The sequence below is a fragment of the Furipterus horrens genome, unplaced genomic scaffold, assembly GCF_987537825.1.
Source record: "Furipterus horrens unplaced genomic scaffold, mFurHor1.1.pri manual_scaffold_17, whole genome shotgun sequence".
NCBI classification, from domain to species: Eukaryota; Metazoa; Chordata; class Mammalia; order Chiroptera; family Furipteridae; genus Furipterus; species Furipterus horrens.
Genome location: NW_028327187.1, coordinates 69850118 through 69853367, shown reverse-complemented (window position 1 = coordinate 69853367; position 3250 = coordinate 69850118). Strand labels below are relative to the sequence as shown.

The 3250-nt window shown below is 44.1% G+C and overlaps 1 pseudogene; it reads right to left on the bottom strand.

Annotated features, from left to right (window-relative positions):
• Window positions 1-484: 484 nt before the first annotated feature.
• Window positions 485-1547, bottom strand: LOC149991165 (calcyclin-binding protein pseudogene; annotated as a pseudogene).
• Between the last annotated feature and the right edge of the window lie 1703 nt (window positions 1548-3250).

Below are 3250 nucleotides of genomic sequence, written 5' to 3'. Positions count from 1 at the left end.
GAGTCTTTCAAAATTTTCCTTACATATTTGGGTGCTCCTAAGTTGGGTGCATATATATTTATAAGGGTTATATCTTCTTGATGGATTTTTCCCTTAAGTATTATGAAATGCCCTTCTTTGTCTCTTTTTATGGACTTTGCTGTGAAATCTGTTTTGTCTGATATAAGTATTGCTACCCCGGCTTTTTTTTCATGTCCATTTGCTTGGAATAGATTTTTCCATCCCTTTACTTTCAGTCTGTGTAGATCTTTTGTTCTAAGGTGGGTCTCTTTTTTTTTATGCAAAAATCCAGGTTTTATTTTTTTACTTATTCTTACATGGGTGAGAAATGATGCCAGGAACTTAAGCAATAACTTTTTTCTACCAATCAGCTGAACAAAAACACAATATGGCGTATTCACTAGGCAAGACTTGCTTCCTTACATTTCACGTGAGAATGCAGTATTACCCTTTCCAGAACAAAACGACCAGTTTACTAAGGGACCATCTTTCGAGGAAGTGTATAATAAACACATTTTATTTAAATAAACCCTCCAGTAGGAGAATTCACTGCCTTTGCTTAGAATAAGGCTCTGTCACGTTATCTGGGCAGCTCACCAACATGTCCTTATTTAAAACATCGATATTTCCACATGCTAGTTCCCAGAAGGGCTTTCCAGTCTCAAAATTCGCTGTCTCCTTTGGCCTGCTTCTCTCTTGACTGTACCCAGGCTTTATTAATGGTTCGCTTCATATCATCATCTCCATCTTCATAAATTTTCTTTAGAACATTCATTAGTCCCCCACTAGGATCTGTCTCAGCGTCATAGGAAGGCTTTTCTTTGTCTTTGCACTCTCTCCACCTGAGTCAGGTAGTCCCACCGCATGTTTTCCGCTTTCTTCCTACATAAGATAATCACTGTATCTGTCTTTACTTTTTTTGAACTGCCTTCCACAGAGATGGGTTTCAAGAGATTGTTCACAATCATGGAGTAATTCTTCCCATTTAGATTCTTTACCAAAAGATCAAATGACCTCTCTGTGAAATGGACCTGCACGTTCTCAGTGGGGATCTGATGGACTCCAGTTAAGTTGATGTAGATTTTCACAAACTTATCTGACTGATCCCATCCGTAATTACTGATTTTCACTGTGTAGCCCGTTGTGATGGGAGCAACCAGGGCAGCTGGCTTCTCATTGTCAAGAGGGTCCGCTTTCCTCTGTGATTTCTGCTGCATCTTGTTCTTGATTTCTGTCTCAACCTTGGATTTTTCAGCTGTAAGAGCATCACGTACTCTCTTTCTCGTGGCCTTTTCCAGCAGCACCTTGACCTCTTCTAGATCTTTCTGTAGCTCCTCCACCGCTGAAGCCATGGTCGGGCCGGGCCGGGGATGGCGCGAGATGCAGCGCGGCCGGGGCGGGAAGGGGAAAGGACGCGCCCGCTCGCTGCGCAGGACCCGCACGGATGGCAGCGCCTGCAGCCCGCGCGCACAACGCCCCCTGCGTGACACCGCGGCCCGCCCACCTCGCGCGGCACCTCTGGAACCTTCGCGAGTTCGGCGTCACAGCCCCGCACCCCTCCCGGCGCCGCCGCTTCCCTCGCCCCGCCCCGCCGAGCGGGTAAGGTGGGTCTCTTGTAGACAGCATATATGTGGGTCATTCTTTCTAATCCATTCAGCTACCCTATGTCTTTTAATTGGAGCGTTTAATCCATTTACGTTTAAGGTTATTACTGATAAGTACTTATTCATTGTCATTTTCCCCCTTTGTACTCGTGTTCTTCTCTGTTTCTCTCTGTTTCTTTGTCTTCTTAGAGCAGACCCTTTAGCATCTCTTGCATTGCTGGTTTGGTGGAGATGTATTCTTTTAGTATTCCTTTGTCTGAGAAACTCCTTATTTCGCCTTCCATTTTGAATGAGAGCCTTGCTGGGTAGAGTATTCTTGGTTGTAGGCCTTTGTTTTTCATTACTTGGAATATTTTTTGCCATTCCCTTCTGGCTTGTAGTGTTTCTGCTGAGAAATCTGAGGATAGCCTTATTGGAGCTCCCTTGTATGTTATTAGTTGTTTCCCTCTTGCTGCTTTCCTCTCTTTGTCTTTGGATGTTGCCATTTTAATTATGATGTGTCTTGAGGTGGGCCTGTTGGGGTTCATCTTCATTGGGACCCTCTGTGCCTCCTGGATTTGCGTGACTCTTTCTCTCCTCATGTGAGGGAAGTTTTCTGTCATTAGTTTTTCAAAGAGGTTTTCTATCCCTTGCTCTTCTTCTTCTCCTTCTGGAATTCCAATGATACGGATATTGTTACGTTTCATGTTGTCCTGCAGCTGTCTTAGAACCTCTTCAGTCTTGTTCAGTCTTTTTTCATTTTGTTGCATTGTCTGGGAGTTTTTGTGTACGTTGTCCTCCAGCTCGCTGATCCGATCTTCTGCTTCCTCTAGCCTGCTTTTAATTCCTTCTACTGTGTTCTTCAATTCAGAGATCGTATTCTTCATTTCCTCCTTGCTCTTATTGATAGCTTCCATGTCCTTTTTGATGCTGGTATAATTCTCAGTAAGTTCCTTATAGTTCTTCTGGAGTTCACTGTAGTTTTTCTGGAGTTCTTTGTAGTTTCCGCTGAGCTCATTTAGCTTCTCCATAATCCATGTTTTAAATTCTGTATCTGATATTTTGCTCCCCTCTATTTCATTTAGCACTCTTTCTGGGGATTCTACCTTTCCTTTTGATGGGGGGTTGTTTCTCTGTCTCCCCATTTTTGTGATTCCTTTTGTTTGTTGGTGCTTCTTGGAATGATCAGTTCTTCCTGGATCTGCCTCTGGTAGCGTCAGATCATGTACCAGACTGGCCTTAGGCAGCGTGTTGGAGACTTCCAGGGATCTACTGCCTTTGTCTCTCTTCTTTAGTTGTTACTATACTCAATCTGTGATCAGCTGTCAGGCTTAAGGACCGTGGGTGTGGCAACTTAATTCCTGTAGGCAGGGCTTTTATTTCCCCTTAGTATTACACCACTTGGAGGGGGATGGTCTGTCTGCTGTACTGGGGCTGAGTCAGCACTGGCTGGTCCTGGGAGGGGGTTAGTGTAGCTTCCACTTACTCCTCCGCCCTCCTGGATCTTCGTCTGTGTTGTCCTTGATGATATTTCTTTAATCTGTCTGGTTGTATTTCAGCTACTTTTTGGTGGATCTTTTTCTCTGGTTAGTTGATTGAGAGTCACTCTGCCCACCTTGTCTTGAGATCTTTTGTGAAGGTGCTGCTAAAACATAATTACACAACCC